The sequence below is a fragment of the Schistocerca nitens genome, chromosome 2 (assembly GCF_023898315.1).
Source record: "Schistocerca nitens isolate TAMUIC-IGC-003100 chromosome 2, iqSchNite1.1, whole genome shotgun sequence".
Classification (NCBI taxonomy): Eukaryota; Metazoa; Arthropoda; class Insecta; order Orthoptera; family Acrididae; genus Schistocerca; species Schistocerca nitens.
Window position 1 is genome coordinate 1,077,830,142 of NC_064615.1, and position 19,375 is coordinate 1,077,849,516.

A 19,375-nucleotide genomic window follows, 5' to 3' on the forward strand; every position below is an offset into this window, starting at 1 on the left:
TATGAATCACGCTATAGGCAGTGGCGATCCAATGGATGGGTTTGGCGAATGCCTGGGAAACATTACCTGCCATCATTTGATAGTGCCAACAGTGGGGTACCGAGGAGCTGCTTTTACAGTATGATCTTCTTGGTGCTTAGGATGTGGTCTCCTATTATTGCGCTTAAGAAAACACTAAGGAAGGATATGAACACATTTTACAGCAATTACTGCTGCATACAGTTGAGGAACAGTTTGGAGACGATGATTATGTCAGTATGACAATGCATCATGTCATAAAGCCGCGCTGTGAGGCAATCACTTGTGCGGACAACAACATTCCTAAAATGGACTGGCGTGCCAGAGTCCCGTCGTGAACCCAGTGGAACAGCTTTGGGATGAGATAGAACAAAAATTTCGCTCGAGGCCCCAGTATCCCATATTACCATTTCTGGTTCGACTCTAGACGAAAAATGGGCTATTCCTCCACATCTCGCTGAGAATGAATTCAGCAGAGTTCAAGTCGTCACAAAGGTGAAGGGTGAACACACCCCTTATTAATGTCCTATTAATAGACGTCCAGACGCGTGTGATCAGGTAGTGTATGTAAATAAATCACAGCTCTTAAAACGTGTGTCGTCGTGGACAAGCAGCTCGTAGTCAGAACCTAAACTATTTGCTTTTGTTCTGCTTGATTTCAGTGATGGCAGGATAAATATCTTTCATTGTTCTTTCGCTTGTTAATGTAATGTCATTAATTCAGTGTGGTGTTGACTGTTTCTTTTTGCCACTTCCGTCATACTTCTAAAATGATCTGTCGGGCATTGCGCAATTCCTGAGGTGAAGAAGTGGAAATCGAAAGGTCTGCAGTTCATCAGTCCGCCGTTTATTGCGCGACTTTTATTTCTGCCATTAAACGTAATTTCACTCTGTGGTTGAGTTTTGCGTCTGTGCATAATGATAAGGACCATTGTGTTTCGAGGTATACTTTTAAAGTGCAGGTCCTTCATGGCCAGCAGATTGAAAGGTCGGAGTAAGCCAGGGACGCGAATATACACTGAAGCAGCAAAGAGAGTGGTATAGGCATGCGTATTCAAATACTAAGATTTGTAAACAGGTAGAATACGGCGCTGCGCTCGGCAACGACTATATAAGACAAGAAGTCCCTGGCACAATTATCAGACCTGTTACTGCTGCTACAACCGGAGGTTATCAAGAGTTAAGAGAGTTTGAACGTGGTGTTATAGTCGGCGCACAAGCGATGGGACACAGCATGTCGAAGGAAGCGATGAGGTGCACATTTTCCCGTACGACTATTTCACGAGTGTTCCGTGAATATCAGGAAACCGGTAACATCAAATCTTCGACATCGCTGCGGCCGGGAGAAAGATCCTGCAAGAACGGGACCAGCAATGGCTAAAGAGCGAACCATTCAACGAAACTCATTGATATGGGCTTTTGGAGCCGATGGACCACTCCAATCGTATACCCTTGATGGCCGCAATACACAAAGCTGTACGCCTCGCCTGGCCTCGTCAACACCGACGTTGGAATGTTGATTTTTTTTGTAAGATCTCATGGGACCAAACTGCTGAGTTCATCAGTCCCTAAGCTTACACACTACTTAATCTAAGTTAAACTAACTTACGCTGAAGACAACACACACACACACACACACACACACACACACACACACACACACACACACACACACACACACACACGCGCGCGCGCGCGCGCGCGCGCGCGCGCGCGCGCGCGCGCGCGCCCCAGGGGGGACTCGAACCTCCGACGACGGGAGCCACGGCAAGGCGACTAAGACCGTGCGGCTACCCAATGCGGCGGATTGTGGATAACTGGAAACATGTTACCTGTTCAGACGAGTCTCGTTTAAATTTGTATCGAGCGGATGGACGCGTGCAGGTGTAGAGACAACCTCATGAATCCAGAGACTGTGCATGTTAGCAGGGGACTGTTCAGGCTGGTGTGGGGTGCGTGCAGCTGGAGTGCACTGGGGCCCTGATACGTCCACATACGACTCTTGACAGGTGACTCTTACGTAAGCATCCTGTCTGGTCATCTGCATCATTCATGTCCATTGTGCATTCCGACAGACTTGGGCAGTTCCGGCAGGGCAATGGAACATGGTACACGTCCATAATTGTTGCAGAGTGGCTCCAGGAACATTATTCTGATTTTAAACACTTCCGCTGACCACCAAACTCTCCGCCATCGACTGCTCGCCGACTATGCTGTCCACGTGCACTGCTCGCCGGGCCATCCCAATCGTCGCCTGCTTTTCCCTGCCATGGTCCTCCATCTGCCCGAACGGTGACCTAGGTCTGGGCTTTCCATAGCTGTCCGCGTCCAGTCCCTGCTGTCTGAACTGGGGTCATTCCCTCTTCTGCCTCCCTTCCGAGTCCGTGCACCTACGCCTCCCTGGTGTTTGCCCCGTCCGTCCGTCCGTCTGGACTTGGCACAGGGACCCAAGGACTCGGTTCCGCCTGTGGCCCTCCGTCGCCGTTTTCTTGCGCTCCTCGCCTCATTTTAGGGCTGTGAGACTGTCTACATTGATGGTTCCCTGGTTGATGGTCGCACTGCCAACGCTTTTGCTCACGCTGCACATGTTGAACAGCGCTCCTTGCCGGCTGGCTGCAGTATTTTTACTGCAGAGCTGGTGGCCATATTGCGCGCTCTTGAGCATATGCGTTCCTGCTCAGGTACGTCCATCGTCATCTGCAGAGACTCCCTGAGCAGCCTCCAGGCCATCGACCGCTGCTATGCCTCTTCTCCTCTGGTGTCCTCTATTCAGGAGTCTGTTTCCGCCATTACCCGTTCTGGTCGTTCGGTGGTCTTTGTTTGGACGCCAGGTCACGTTGGCATCCCGGGGAACGAACGTGTTGACAGGCTGGCCAAAGGTGCGATCGACGCCCCGGCTTTGGAGATCGGCCTCACGGCTCGCGATCAGCAGTTGGTGTTGCGCCGTAAGGTGCTTGGGATGTGGGCTGATGAGTGGCGTGGCCTGACATCCCCGAATAAGCTGCGGGCTGTCAAGGAGACGACCGATGTGTGGCGCTCCTCCCTGTGGGCTTCTCGCAGGGACTCTGTCATCCTGTGTCGGCTGCGCATAGGCCATACCTACGTGACGCACGGTCATCTTTTGCATCAGGAGGATCCCCCCCCTGTGTCGGTGTGGGTTCCGGCTGACGGTCGCCCACATTTTGCTGGAGTGTCCCCGACTGCGCACCTTCCGGCAGTCTTTTAATCTCCCGGGCACTTTGCCTTTGATTTTATGCGACAATGCCTCCATGGCTGATGACGTTTTAACTTTTACCCGTGGTAGTCCTTTTTATGGTTCTATTTAGGGAGGTCCTGCACCTTTCCCTTTCTGTGTCTTTTGTCCTCGCGTGTCTCAATGTTTGTTGCTGTTTTGGTGTGTCGTCAGATGGTTGACTCTTTCCCTTTTTTTTTGTTCTCGTGGTCAGTCAACCAGTCTCCAGCCATCTCCTTTTCTTGTTTCCTTCTGTCTGGTGTTCATCTGTACTCGTCTTGTCTGTAGTGTTTGTTGCTTTGTGTTCTTTTAGCGCCTGGGGGGGGGGGGGGGGGCGTCTTCTCCCCCCTTCGGTTTTTACCTGCTCCATAACTTTTCGGCTCGCCTGTTTTTGGAATGGGGGACTGATGACCTTCGCTGTTTAGTCCCCCTTAAACATCCCAACAACCACCACCACCACCAAACTCTCCAGACATAAATATTATTGAGTATATCTGGGCTGCTGCTACGGTCGCAGGTTCGAATCCTGCCTTGGGCATGGATGTGTGTGATGTCCTTAGGTTAGTTAGGTTTAAGTAGTTCTAAATCTAGGGGACTGATGACCTCAGATGTTAAGTACCATAGTGCTTAGAGCCATTTGAACCATTTTTGAGTATATCTGGGATGCCTTGCAACGTGCTGGTCAGATGAGATCTCCAGTTTCTCTAATCTTACGGATTTATGGGCAGCCTTGCAGGATTCATGGTGTCAATTTCCTCCAGCACTACTTCAAGCATTAGTCGAGTCCATGCCAAGTCGTGCTGCGGCACTTCTGCGTGCTCGTGAGGGCGCTACACGATATTATGTAGGTGTACCAGTTTCTTTGGTTCTTCAGTGTATTTGTGTATAACACAGCTTTACCATTGAAGAATTAAGATGAGAAAGCACTTAAGTCAAGAAGCAACCAAATATTAATAAGAGGTTTTATTTGTGTACAGGGTGGTTACAGTTAAATTTTCGCTACTTGAGTCACTGTAGATTGAAAACTATTACTGTATGGGTATCCAACTTTGTGGAAGTGACGTTCAGACCGTGCACTGGAGGATGTGTGTCGTTACACTGCTCAAAATAAATGTTGCATACTTCCAAAACTTTAATATCGTACTCTGTGATCTAAAAATACATTATTTTCTCAAAGCATTGGTTTGTTTGTAACGTAATCTACCTGAAAGACTCAAAGTTTCTACCGTGAGATGTCAGTATGAGCAGTCTATAGCAACTGTTCACCTGTAAACATTGCAGGGTGTGTGTGTCATTACGGGAGTTGAGTTGCTTCAGCATGGTTCGGATAACAATGACGTACGACCAGAGACTGTATAGTCACTCCAGTGGAGCAGGCAATGAGACAGGTGGACTCCGCAGCGAATGTCGCTGTGAGTCAAAGTGACCTCTCTAGGATCTGGAACAAGTTTCTTGCGACAGGATCGGTTGGGAATCGCCATAGAAGTGGCCACTGAAGGTGGGCAAGACCAATATCTTGGCATAAAGCTGCAAGCGGAAACTCTCAACACAATGTTACACGTCTCCGGCGGCAGTCCCAACCAGCTATAGGAGTGCAGGTGTCAACACAACGATTCGAAATAGACTCCATGAGCAGGGATTACGTGCCAGAAGACCTCTCAAGGCTCCTCCTCCTCTAAATGGGGTTTGGAGAGGGGCTCTTGCCCCGTTAAGACGAAACCACTCTTTGTGGACTAGACAGCAGTGGGACACAATGATCGTTTCTGATGCGATCTGTATCAGTCTCCACTTTGCCGATATGGATATTTGTGTGTGGAAGCAATGAGGATTACGTCTACACCCTGACTGTACAGTATCCCGCCACCTTTATCAAGGCGGTTAAGTCTTGTTTTGGGGTTTAATCACGTATTGTCACAGGACATTACTTGTGCCAATAAATGGATGTCAGGTGGGAAGTATCGGGTTGACATCATGGCACACATTGTGGCCCCATTTGAATTTATTCTAGTGGAATTCACACTGATGAACGATAATACACAACTCCACGATAATACACAACTTCATCGTCAGAATCTTGTGAATATCTTCCTAGTGGAGAATAAAAGCAGTCTGATGGAACGACCTCCATATTCTCCAGATATCAACTGCATTGAGAATGCGTGGTCAGTTCTGAAACGAGCTGTTTGCAATCGTCCAGCCCACCAGAGACCTTTGAAGGCATCAGACAGGCCGCCGTAAAGGAATGGGAAAGTATTCCATAGGCTTATCTGGACTTGGCTTTTTGTTTGTATTTATAAAATGGAAATGTGGTTTTCTTATTTTCGTTTTCTTATGGCTGCACCTGACAGGACAAAATCGCTTTTGTTTCCTATTATATCCAGTATTGAGAATGAAGTAATACGCAATATTTGTTTTAACAACTGTAGTAGTGATAGTGTCATGGCTTGCCGTTAGGCGCCTGCTGTAGTACAGTGACGCAGAGCTGAAACATAAGCATGAGTGAGCATTATCATTGCAGACAGTCAGCATGAGTCTGGACGAGGTCAACAGCGCTTTACTCGTTAGCAACGTGCTGCCGCTTCTCGCGAGTATCTATGCATTAAAGGAGTTTTTCTCTGAGGCGCTCGGACCCCAGGGACAAGGGGCACGCAGCGAGGATGGCACACGTTACTGTGATCTGGAAAACCGTCCGCAGCTCGTGGTCGTGCGGTAGCGTTCTCGCTTCCCGCGCCCGGGTTCGATTCCCGGCGGGGTCAGGCATTTTCTCTGCCTCGTGATGACTGGGTGTTGTGTGATGTCCATAGGTTAGTTAGGTTTAAGTAGTTCTAAGTTCTAGGGGACTGATGACCATAGATGTTAAGTCCCATAGTGCTCAGAGCCATCTGGAAAACCGTCATTGGCTGTACCTAAAGGCTGGAAAGTTGCACAGGTCACACTAATATTCAAGAAAGGTAGTAGCAGTAATACTCTAAATTGCGTGTCTATATCATTAACGTCGATACGCAGCAGGATTTTGGAACATATATTGTGTTTGAATATTTTGAATCACTTCGAAGAGAATCGTGTTGCCACACAGTCAACATGGATTTAGAAAACATCGTTTTTGTGAAACGCAACCAGCTCTTTACACACATGAAATGTTGAATGCTATTGACAACGGATTTCAAATTGATTCCGTTTTTTTAGATTTCCAAAAAGGCTTTCGGCTCTGCACCACACAAGAGACTTATAGTGAAATTGCGTGCTTATGGAATATCGTCTCAGTTCTAAGACTGTATTCGTGATTTCCTGTCAGAGAGGTCACATTTTGTAGTAATTGACGGAAAGTCATCGAGTAAAACAGAAGTGATTTCTGACGTTCCCCAAGGTAGTGCTATAGGCCCATTGCTATTCCTTAACTATGTAACGATTTAGGAGATAATCAGAGTATCTGTCTTAGGTTGTTTGCAAATGATTCTAGCGTTTATCGTCTACTAAACTCATTAGAAGATCAAAACAAATTGCAAAAAGATTTAGAAAACATATCTGTACGGTGTGAAAATTGGCAGTTGACCCTAAATAATGAAAAGTGTGAGATTATCCACATGAGTGCTAAAAGAAATCCGTTGAACTTAGGTTATACGATAAATCAGTCAAGTGTAAAGGCCGTAAATTCAACTAAATACCTAGTAGTTACAATTACGGCCAACCTAAATTGGTAAGAACACATAGAAAATGTAACAGGTCTACTAAGGGACTGCCTACACTACGCCTGTCTATCCACTCTTGGAGTACTGCTGCGCGCTGTGGAACCTTACCAGATAACCGAGGATTAACAGAGTACATCGAGGAAGATGAAAGAAGAACAACACGTTTTCTATTATCGCGAAATAGTGGACAGAGTGTCAGAAATGCAACAGCATTTTAACTGTAGAACAGTCGTATTAATAACTATATGGTCCTTCAGTTGCACTTGTAGGATTTTTATTAATATTTTATCGTAGATATCAACTAGTTTCCTGATAATCGGTGCGTTGTAGCTCAATGTGGGGAGCGCCACATACGGCGCGCAGGAAGCAGCACATTTGACGACCGTGCGCCAAGTATAACAGATGTAATGGCCGGGGACATACGGTGCCATATGTAGTTTTACTTGTGATCGAAACAGTCTTATGTCTGTTGAAGTTATTTTATTTTATTGATCTTGACGCAGCCACTGGGCTAAGACGTTTTTCATTACATTTTTAAAAGCTTATGTAAGTAATATGTTATCACATACGTAATTTTAGAAGTTTCTGTATAGATTGTATTAATGGTGTAGATGTTATTTTGATCACTTTTTAGGACTTCTGAAGAAGGCTATATTATTATAGCAGAAACCATGGTCAAGGCTTAGAATAAACATAATTAGTGCAACTGTGGGCAGTTTTCATTCGACACAATTTCGTAACGCTTGCTGGTGTTGCTGCCATGATGAAAATAATGAAATAATAATAAGGCACTTTTTAGCTACTGCAATGTTAATAAATAATATTTTCAACATGATCTCCATGCTCTTTAATGGATAATTTGATGCGCTTTGCAAGATTAAGGTGAATTCCATAGAACAGGTCTAAATTGCAGTCGATTTTAGTAGCACACTGACGGTAATGCGTTCTGTCAGGTGGTTTAAATTTGTAATCTTCATCTAGTAAACTTACTCTTGCAGCATACTCCAGAAAAAGAAATCGGAGGGGGGGGGGGAGGGGGGAGAAAGATATGGCGAACGAGGGAACAACTCCACATAACCTCCCAACTGTGAGAAAAGTTGTCATTCAGCCAATCTCTAACAGCTGCAGCAAAATGGGTCGGGCTCCCAGCTTGCTGAAACCAGTCTGAAGCGTCAATTTGTCTCTCAGCGTATTCAGATAAGTCTCACCCGTTACATGCTAGTCAAAGAAAGGTCCTAGCACATGAGTTTTCCATAAACCATACCACACCGCGTCATCATCGTTTGGCAACCACGTTGTTTAGCTCTGGTCTCATTCAGTGTGGATTGCCTTTATACCAGCATCGAAAATCTTGTCTGTTCACTCCTCCATTGATATAAAATATAGCTTCATCACTGAACAAGACACGGTGTTTTGCAGAATTGATGTTTTCAACCAGTTTATCTGCGAACCGTTCACACATCTGCATGCATCTATTGGGGTCATCTTCATTTAAATAATGCAATATCTGTAACCTGCAATATCTGTAACTTGTACGGATGAAACCTCTCCTCCGCCAGGATTTTGTGAATGGTTGACCTGGCAACCCAACTCCGTGAACGTCCGACGAAGCGATTTCTTTGGTCTAGCATAAACTTCGGCCAAAAAAGCCTTTTTAGTTTCGTCTAAAGTCTTTGGTCGCCTGGGATGGGGTTTGTCCAACACACTGCCTGTTCTTTAAATTTGGTGATTATTTTCCCGACGGTAGTAAAATATGTTGAAGATGAGTGTCGAAGGTTAAATCCTTCTGCAACTTTGAAATACAACCATCCTTCTCGTCCACTTAAGAGTACCAACTCCACTCGCTCTTCTTTAGACAGAGCCATCATTCAGCCTGCAAAAAAGAGAATTTATTTTACTATTATTTATTTATTTAGTTACTTATTAATATTCATTGAATATAGAATATTTTTTAGAATATATTAGAATTCCCTATGTAGCCACACATAATGGACATCATGTACTTTATGTCAACGGAATGCAGAATTCTGACAGCTAGCAAACGCTACTGGTTTACAAGGGTAACACACAGGTAACACACTGTAGAATACCGTTAACTGTCGTCTTGAGGTTGGTTGAGTCAGGGGAGGGGAACAAACAGCGAGGTCACCGGTCCCATCATTCCGGCATTTGGCTGAAGCGATTCAGGGAAATCACGGAAAACCTAAATCAGGATGGCGAACGCGGGTTTGAACCTTCATCCTTCTGAATGAGAGTCCAGTGTGCTAGCCGCTGCGCCACCTCGGTCGCTTCGTTTTAAGGGGTATGAACACTGTTTTGTACGACACAGCAACACGAGTGGCGGCGGATTGTTGACAGCTGAACGTAGAGGTTGAGGGCTGTAAAATGAACATAGATACCAAAAAATTATAGTACATAAACCGAGTTTTTTAATTTGTTGATAAAAACAATAGCCTGACCAGTAAATTAAAATAACCTGCTCTCTTGGTGCCACATTTGCTTTTTTTATTGCCCTGTTGGTTTACTATTAGCTCACGACCTACATGTTACTACTAGCTCACTACCTACATCTCACTTCGCAACTCGACACCTCTATCCGTTACGTTACAGTGAACAGGCGAAATCCGCGCATGTGTTCTTCCTTACATTTCCTGACGGTCTCAACCGCTGTCCTCCCATTAAATTTAATTACAACAAAATATATCGATACTGACGCGTTTTAGAGAGAGTCTCAGTATAGAAAACAGCGTATATTCATAGGACATTCACAACGCGATAGAATCACGAAAGTGAGAGCCATCCAAACGGTCGAAAATTGGCTTATACACATCATAGTGGCTCACCGCGGTGAGCCAAACGTCACCTACAAAAGGAAAGATGTAACGATTGAAGAGAGTGTGACAGCTAGTGAACATCCAGAAAACTAAGTATGTGTTGTTTGAACTAAACTATCAGAGATGGCATTATTAGTAAGGCTATAGAAATTTTCTTCTCTAAGAATTTCCTCATGGTTTCAGTTTCCTCAAAAAAATATTTTTCTCAGAATTGCGAAAAAAAAAATTCCAGTCTGCCCCAGATACTTTTTACTGCAACGTAGTCTTTGGAGTCAGCGCTCTGCTGTTTCAGGAATATCGTTGAGCTGCTGCAAAAGGGCGATAACTGTTTTTTAAACTACACTGGTGTCCAAAATTAGAGCAACAAACAGAAATTTTGCAAGATTGAGTTTATTTTGCCCAAAGCAGTATAAACAGGTGATAGTAAAAAGGAAACAATGTAAAGAATATGGAACGCAAGCAATTGCAACATGCATAACGATAATGTTCTCCGTTTTTCCAACGTAACGAATTTGCACACACATTGCGACAATTTATTAATGTGCTCAGTATGGGGTGCGACCACCTCTTTGCAGCAATACAGGCCTGACAACGACGGGGCATGCTGTGTATGATGTTATCAATCTCATGTTGAGGCAATAACGCCCATTATTTCTGCAGAGCTGCTCGAAAGTCTTGAGGAGTGGTTGGTGGATACTGATGTGACTCGATTCTAGACGTTCCCTTGTGTGACGACGCGTCAGGGGTACAAAGGCCACACTGCCGAAGCCTTCTGTAACCGTCTGCCTCGATATAAGACGTCCAGTGGATGCTGCGAGGCCAGAAGCCAGTTTGCTATGGAGCACTAAGCCGGTACCGTTGTACCCTTACAGCCAAATAACGGTCTTCACTTTCTGATGTCACACATGAACGTCCCTGCCCTGGTCTTTGACATACAGTTTCGGTCTCTAAAACTGTCGCCACATCCGAGAAACAGAACTATTCACTTGAACCCATCGTGCCATACCAGTTTTGCGACTGTCCTGCTTCCATTCCTCTTATGCCTCTTTACTGCAGAGAGTGTGGCAGGCGTGTTCTCTGTGCCATACTGCACCATCTGTGACTGTGGTAACAGCGATTGTGGATGTGGGACTACCCGAGAAATACTACCCCGTTTGATGGGTGCCCCGACGTCATCGCTGGCGTGGTTGTCCATTGATCGGATTGCCATCTTTCGTACAGAACACGATCATACGGACATCTATTGACAGTTGGTATGGTCATATCGTGACTTAAGACACAGGAGGGGAAAGAGCGGTTTGTTGCTTTAATTTTGGACACCATCGCGTTTAACAAAACTGAAAATAAAATATTATTGTGGCTCTGTCGTGCTGTTTGGTAGCAGAACACGTGTAAATCGAACTTCAACCTGTTTCAAAAATTATAGGCGGGGTTAGTTGGATAAATAATATGAACACCACATTTTCATATTCAACAATGGACGACTGCTTGACTGTCTAACTACATAGCTATAGCAAGCCGTCCCTTTATTACTGTTCCCCAGTATTAATGATCGAAAGTTGGACCTCCACACACAAACAAAACACAGTTTGAGACAAAAGTGTTCGCAGTTCAATACATAAAACGTAATCATTTCTATCTTTCGGCTCACGATGATCAGATAAGTTGTTTGTTTTGCTGTATGAATTAGGTATCCTGGGATAGTGCTCTCGTAGCATGACTGCTGCAGATTCTGTAAAGTTCGACGCCTCTTATTTTATTTTTCCAGTAAACTCCAGCGATGAATCTTCCAAAATATCCTCGCGTGACTTTGATCTTTCTTCTCCTGTTACCTTCCAGTCTTGCACATCCTCCTCAGCGTCGGCAGTTCTTCCTGTTGGAATACAACAAATAGTAGTAATAGTAATGCAAGAGTCGGCTTCTATAACTTCCCACGTCCGATTCGCCTTTCCTCGAAAACAATGACGTTCTCAGTGTCGAGATTATTGCTTCTGTCTACTCTACACGACATTGACGAAAATGTTCTTCTCTTCACAATTAGATAAAACGTTGTCCGATTTCCACACGACCGAGTGTCTCCAGTCGTCCGAACCCTGTCTTCAGAACTGCTCGTCAACTGTCTATCTGTCGCTCGTAAAAATTAATATTTTCCCCTACTTCGTCGAGTTTCCAAAGGGACAAACAGAAAACTCAGAAATGACTTTGAGATAATACTACAACGCAAGTGACAACAATCAACTGACACAAGTTTTCGTTTCATATACGATCACGAAATGACTCACTAACGTTTCAAAGAAATAAAGGACAGAAGATATGTACAGTTTTATGTTGATTAATGTGAGAAATTGTTGTAGTAAAAAACAGTCACAAAGATACGGAAAGGGACTTCAATTAATCGTTGCCTAATGCTCCCTTTCTCCGCCAGTCGTACGTTTTTTTAGCAGTTTTTTATTTTTATTTATTTTTTTATAGATGCCAAGAAATTCAGTTGATTGTTCATTTGGCACAAATGTAGGTCAGTTTTGTATATACTGGCGTCCACAGGGAAATTAGTACTGTCTTCTCCAAGCTGACTCCTCTCTCTCGGTGATCAATCATATCGTTTGATGACGGGAAAATGGCGTCGATGTCTGCTGTGGCGACAACGGACTCAGATATTTGGCGTAAACGCAGCAGATAGTCTGCAAAGCAGTTTCTGAAACAGAATTTAAGGCAATGACGCAAAGCACCATAGTTTAATTATTTGTTATTGATATGTGGTCAGTAAAGCCTTATAATTATCTTATCTGATTATTGATAGCTGCGCATTACAATTACCATTTTTTGTGAAAAATTAGTTGTACTAAATGTTTAAAAGAGCAGGTCTTTCAATGAACCAGCTAGAATGCTCAACAGGCATAAACACCTACTAATACACAAATTATGAGAGACATAAAGCGGTGCAGGATAGCATTTCCCAAGGATTATAGTTATAAATTAATTCACACTAAAATTTAAATACTGATGTTACTTTTCGATACGAATTCAGTGATTACTCCAAGAATTTGCACTTTTTTTTAACTGAAAAGAGAAATTATGTTCTGTAGGAACTTGATACGTAGTGACCTCAAATTCTGTATACATTTTATCTCGCAAATTCATACTTGGTACAAGAGAACAAATGGTGGTTTAGATCTTCGGCTGCCATATTCAGAATGGCGCTGAACTGATGTTCATACTATGCACATGAGACAGAAAAAAATCCATGTACAGATCTGATTTTGACAAATTACGATCTGCACATAACAGTGTGTTGGGATAGTAGGTTGTGCCCCCGAATGATTTACGACGTAGTCCATTGTTCTTGCCACTTGGTCTGGTCGGGCCTTCTCATTCTGGGATGTTCCTCTGTGGATTTTAAATCCACCTCTATTGTGTGACTGCATTTTCTATATAGATAGCGTGTAGTTTTTTTCACTGAAAGTTCTATCCGTGATGCAGAGTTGGATAAAAATTAGTGGTTGTGCCAATAAACTCAGAGCTAAAAAACAGATTCCACAATGCTCTTCTTGTCGTAATGTATTTGTCGTTTACTTTGTCAAAAGCCTTGGTAAAATCATCCGAGTGGATTGCAAGCGGTTTGCGTGTCTGTTGCGTAAGCTGTCTCGGTAAGCGAGTACGGAGTTGGTTGTTCTGCCACGGACCACCTTAGTTTTGAGACGCACCGTAATACATCATTCAGCCACTTTATCGAGAATACTGGTCCTGGCATCGTTTGCAATGCCCACTTCTCGGAGTAGATTTGTTAAAATACGTGTGCGCTTAATTTGAAATGTCTGCCTGTGTAGTGCATCTTACTTGTACACAATTTTTCTTCCGTGCGTAACTGTTGTCTTGCTTTCCTGCTTAAGGTGGGATGCTTGGCTGTCACCTGTCAGATTGGTTGACTTCTTGTAATGGCACCACGTACTGGTCACGTTTAGCTATTTTAATAGCCGCAGGAGCGCAGATGTTTGCCTGACAGGGACGGAACTGCTTCTAAGCAACGAAATAGAAATCGGTGGTGTTCGCTATCCGGAATGTTTTCTCTGCGCTGTATTATTGGCGAATCTTCCTTGAAGGCGTGTTCGCGGTATTGTGCTATGGATATGCACTTCACCGACTTCTCTTCCGAAAAACCGCCTCCTACTTTCTTACTGGTTCCCGGTGGCTACTGATTTGCAGATATGCTGCATGCATACCAGCTCAGCATTATTACAACTAACTCTGATGCAGAAACATTTCGTAAAGTTAGCATCGAATGACTTATCATACTATAAAAATTATCGACCCTGCCAGGATTCGAACCTGGAATCTTCTGATCCGTAGTCAGACGCGTTATCCGTTGCGCCACAGGGCCACACGATATATACCTCTCGTATTAGTCATACTACCAACGTTTGTAATTGACCTCGTGGCGTTTTCTTTTTCATATACTCTAAGTTTTTAGTTGCGAGTCCATTACATATTTACACCAGTTAATTATGTCCATAGAGCAGTGTTTCCTATATGGCGTAAACATATTCCTATAGGATGTGGCGGTAAAGTTCACGATATCGTCCGGCCGGTTTCCTTCGACGCTATATTTCAGTTAACTGCACGTAATTGTTTGAAATGATTTCTGCTAGAAAACGATACATGACTTTCATCTTTTTCACTATGCGATGACTGATCGTATTTCAGCCTTTTTCAAGAATTTTATCTCTTGGTTGTAAGTAGGTTTTCATTATTTGTGACATCATAAATCCTTGCCTGACAAGCTATAACGTCTTTTAGCTATCTTATGAGAGTTGGTTAGTTTAATAAATAGCGTCTCTTTCGTTGTAATTCTTCCAAATACGGAAAACACCTGCATTCTATTGAATTTTAGCACTGTGTAGGAACATAACGGCTATTGTTTCCAAATTTTGTACTACAGACATTTGGCTGAAAGTTAAGACAGCTTCATGAAAAATGCACTTTCTGAACTTAGACAACAGAAAATTGAATTAGTAAAAATATTTGACCCCGACGTGATTTGAACACGCAACCTTCTGATCTGGAGTCAGACGCGCTACCGTTGCGCCACGAGGTCTGCGGAGAGAGCACGTCCATGCTAAACGTATACACCAGCGTTTCGTGTGCATCGGTCTTAGTTGAATAATATCATTCAAAGGCTCTCAAAACAGACAAATGTAATAAAATGGGTGAAAAACGTATTACTTACTATTAAGCTTCTGTGTTTACCAGTGTTATTGAATGAGTTTCTGTCCTTCCTGTGCGTCTGGTTTGCGTTTGGTCAAACTTTGTTTCTGTGTAAATGAATTAAAACACTGTCTATTTCTATTTGTCATATACATATTTTCGGAACTGCATTGGTTGTAATCAGCGTTTCAGTAGTGCTGTACAGTGACACTGTCGGAACTTGAAGCTAACGCTATGACAGACCGTCTTATTTCAGTGTTTATATTTACCTGAATTCAAGATATTTTCATGAAAGACGAATAAAATAACCATTCTCTCTGCAATGGAAATTATTTTTTCAGCAATATTCGAACGCGAAAAAGGAATTCCCACAGTTGAAACTAGTATCCAGTTCAGTAGAAAAGGAAGTGCAATATTATTCACATGATAGTGGATACAAATTATTATCTGAGAAAATCAGGGACGGATTAATGAAGTTTTGTGGGTGGGGGAAGTTCCGTAGAAGAGAAAGAAGACCAAAGGTTCCTTCCCTTGAAAGTTAAGGAAAACAACCTTCAAAAACTACCTTTTAAGATGTTTTGATGCTGAAAAATACCAAACAATTGCAAGAACAGTTTTATTTTAGACAAAAAATTTTAAATTTCTTGAAATGTACAGCATTCAAAACCTTTGTCTCAGTTACTTCTTTTACATAATCGTTAATACACAGCAACAAGCTCGTACGCCTTTTGTTGACACAGAGTTGACAAGCAAATAAACTGAAATGAGAATAAAATACTTTGAAAACTGTAGTTCTTCATTTGCTGACAGTTATATTTTTCCCATTTACTTCATGAATATGTGTACAGATGTATACTTATATTCTGAAAATAACAATGGGAAAGTCTTGACAGATACTAAAATCTAATTTTTGTTTTCAATACAATTTACAATGATATTCGTTTTTGAACAAACGAAGTGGGAATAAAGTTGCAAAATCCATATTAATTATGTTATCAAAATAATGTATCTGAGACTAATACCTCCAAAGAAGTACAATGTAAATAGTGATGATATTATATCGTTATAGTAGCTCAAAGGTACATAAAGCCATAGTTCTGAATGTAATATTGTGTTTCTCTGATGAGTGGTTAAAATCTGGCAAAGACCACCTTCTTACAAAAAACAATCGTGTTTATATTTGTCATTTTAGTTCTCTACAAATACAGTGTATACGTTGTGTGCTTCATGTGTATTAGCATCTGATTCGCACTTTTTTCAGTTTTTATACAAAAGTGTAATCTGAGTGTGCGAGTGATAATTACTTAATCTTTTTACATCGCAGAAGAAAACTGTCATGATATTAAATATTACCTGTACTGAAGAAAACATATCTTTTCTGTTCTTTCCGCCCTTCTCAATACACCTGTCTACAATTATTTCTTTTTTAATAGTGATGACTCTATTGACATCTGACCTAAGTGGCATCTATCCTTTGTCATAATTATCTTTCTATTTGTGTTGGTGTTTCATATTTTTGATTGCACTGTGTGTACGACATTTGCACAATAATTCTCATATCAGTAAAAAGGGACACTCTTCTGCACACGTATGACGAACTACCGTGCACACTACAGTGATTGGTAAGGTATCAAGAAGTTTATATTGCTTTAATGTTGTTAATTACTGTATTTACGTGAACGACTCAGATCCATTTTCGTTCCCCTTTCGTATCCAGTACGGCAGCTGAACGAGATTTATTCTGAGTATTGTAAACGACAATGCGCTTCCCGTTGCGTTTGTTGAGCTATAGAAATAACAGGAACACGGTATCATTTTATTCGCAGGAGTATTTCTATTAAGACAAAAGGATATTACGATCCTGTAAAGCTACTCAATACCGCACGTTAAAAAGCGGCGTGAGGAACCACACAGCTGTCGCTGCTACAGCCATACTGTTAGCACACGCATCCGCGAGCCGAAGACATCACCTTTTCCATGATCAACTGTGCTTCGCTGGCAGTCACTTTATTGTTCTGTTCCGGTTATAGACGTTCGGAAAAATTCAAGGCAATATACACCATCATTCGCTCAAGAGGAGTTACTAGATCAACAAGTACGTCTATCCGCGATAGCTCACTTTTCACTGCCTAAGTAAATATACACTGCTGGCCACCGTAAATGCAACACCAAGAGAGACAAGAGGTAGCACAACAAAATTTATTTTGTAGATAACATGTTGACCAAGTATCAAATGATTACGTTTACAGACGTCTGTGACATGTGGTTCCTGCCAGAATCAGTAGCCAGAGTAGCCGCCATTGTTGGAGATAACCGCTGCCACACGTCTCGGCATTGAGTCAAAGAGACGTTGGATGTGTTCCTGGGGTACAGCAGCCCAAGCAGCTTCCACACGTTGCCAAAGATCATCTGGTGTGGCAGCTGGGGATGTAATCTGGGTCACTCGTTGAGCAACCATGGACCACATGTTTTCTATCGGCGAAAGATCCGGAGAGCGAGCCGGCCAGGGAAGCAATTCAATCTGGTTATTGACGAAGAACCTTTGGACAATGCGTGCCACGTGTGGTCACGCATTATCCTGTTGAAAAATGGCTGTGGCCGAGCCCTGAAGGTAAGGAAGGACAACTGGCTCCAGCACCTCGGATATGTAGCGCCGGCTATTTAAAGTACCGGCAATGCGTACTAGAGGCGTGCGAGAGTAATATCCAATACCGCCCCATACCGTAATACCCGGTGCAAGACCAGTGTGGCGGTGCATAATGCAGCTGTCCAGCATCCTCTCTCCACGGTGTCTCCACACTCGAATCCGACCATCGTGGTGCTGCAGACAGAAGCGTGCCTCGTCAGTAAAGACAACGTCATTCCATTCTGCCGTCCACATCCGTCTGTCATCACACCATTGGCGACGGAGACGTCTGTGGTTCTGCGTCAATGGTAGACGAAGCAATGGAAGTCTTGCGGACAGACCACTCTGCTGTAAACGGCGTCGAATGGTACGCGCAGACACTGGATGATGCGTTACAGATGCAATGTGCTGTGCTATGGTTCGGGATGTCACTGAGCGATCCGTCACTGCCATGCGCACAATTTGCCTATCAGCACGTGCAGTGGTGCACCGTGGTGAATGCGATCGACCACGTCGGTCCGTCGTGCCCTCCTGCATCCAACGGTCACATATCCGCATTACAGTTGTTTGGTTTCGTCCAACACGACTAGCGATTTCTCTGTATGATAATCCACAATCTCGGTAAGCCACTATCCTTCCTCTGTCGAACTCGGATACTTGATCAAAAGATGTTCGCTGTTGTCTACGAGGCATAACTGATCGTCTTGTGAAACAACCACAAGGTAAACACACGTGCCGAACGTACACTCGTCGAAATCGCCAAGCCTTAAATGGCGCTATGAGGTGGCGCCACAGGCGCGCGTGATGTGCGTCTGCGCTGAAATTCTAATCAGTTGTACATCTCATCGCTGCAAACTCATGGTGTAAATTTCACTCAATTCGGATGCTTCCTTCAGGGTGTTGCATTTACGGTGGCCAGCAGTGTAGTTTCATTAATTAGTTTGATCCTGAAGATGATTTGTGAACATAAAGAGACTTCGTGCTTATCAAGTAAAACGACTGATATCGAAAATTTTGCGTATTTTCTAATTCAACTTTACAGTAGCAGCATCAGAAGCAGTTCACTATGGACGAGAGTGTGAAAAAATTGTGAGTAATCTCAAATAATGTTACTTCACTAACATTAATTCCGAAATTAAGTAATATAGGAACACAGAGCACTCTTCAACATCATACACAAGAAGCCACTTACATGTTGTCTTCTCTTTTAAAGAGAGGAAAGATCTTATTCTTGAAACTCGTTTCATGTCGCACAAAATTAAAAAACTTCACACTGCCACGACGAACGTCCCCCTTCACACTGAGCTACCGGTGGCATAACTTCCTTTCCAGTAGCGGCCTTCACGTGACACCACTCTGTGGCGCATTTGACCAGCCAAGCCTTGGATCGCCGCCTATGAAAAGTCGCACGTGACGTCAGCATAGCAGTGGCAGTAACGGCACCAACAAGGCTACTCGCAGTAGCATCAAAAGCTGATCGCAGCAACAGCGGCGACTGTTCTCAGTGGCGGCGTATCGCGCCGCGCTGTGGGCAAAGCAGACAGCGCGTGCTGTTGTAGAAGATCGGGAAGCCCTGCTATTGTCTGGAGCCCACAATTCGAACAGGAGGGGGAGCACGAATCACTGGTACAGGTAGTACATTCTCTCGGACCCACACAGTAAGGTGCCTCGGGGAATACTGAACTGAATGACTAAATCCACTGACCAAGACTCTAAATTCGTAAATTCGTCTGCTTATCATTGACCGCAAAAAAAAAAAAAAAAAAAAAAAAAA

At 43.4% G+C, this 19,375-nt stretch overlaps 2 non-coding genes across 2 annotated transcripts; both read right to left on the reverse strand.

Moving 5' to 3' along the window:
- Positions 1–14,078: 14,078 nt before the first annotated feature.
- Trnar-acg (transfer RNA arginine (anticodon ACG)) lies at positions 14,079–14,151 on the reverse strand. Its single transcript has one exon. It is a non-coding gene; the product is annotated as a tRNA-Arg (tRNA).
- A 642-nt stretch (positions 14,152–14,793) lies between these two features.
- Positions 14,794–14,865, reverse strand: Trnaw-cca (transfer RNA tryptophan (anticodon CCA)). The gene has a single exon. It is a non-coding gene; the product is annotated as a tRNA-Trp (tRNA).
- Between the last annotated feature and the right edge of the window lie 4,510 nt (positions 14,866–19,375).